The following is a 415-nucleotide window of genomic DNA, read 5'->3' on the forward strand; positions in this document are numbered from 1 at the left end:
TCCTTCCAAAGGCAAAAAAGACCTTCTTTCTTCATTTCTTTTCTTTCCTTTTCCTCTTTTCTTTTCTTTTTAATTTTTGTATTCCTTTCTCTTTTCTTTCTTTCCTTCCCTCCCTCCCTCTCTCCCTCTCCTTTTCCAGCAATTCATCAAAATTACCATTTTAGTGTTCCTACCAGTTTTGGGTTCCAGCAGCATCTGCTCCAGGTAAGCCGACCTTGGCTGGGATTTTTTGTATTCACAGATTGCAAGAGGCAGTTTGCCCTGCAACTTCGGTTTTCTAGTGGGTTCAAGAAAAGTCACCGATTTCCAGTTTGTTCAAAATTTTTCTCTTTGTAAGGTCAGTAGAGACAACCTCCAAGCTCTTTGCTTTTTAAAGTTGAAAGTGGAAGCCCCAGACAGGCTAATTTTTGATTGC

This window comes from Hipposideros armiger, unplaced genomic scaffold (genome assembly GCF_001890085.2).
Source record: "Hipposideros armiger isolate ML-2016 unplaced genomic scaffold, ASM189008v1 scaffold_44, whole genome shotgun sequence".
Lineage (NCBI taxonomy): Eukaryota > Metazoa > Chordata > Mammalia > Chiroptera > Hipposideridae > Hipposideros > Hipposideros armiger.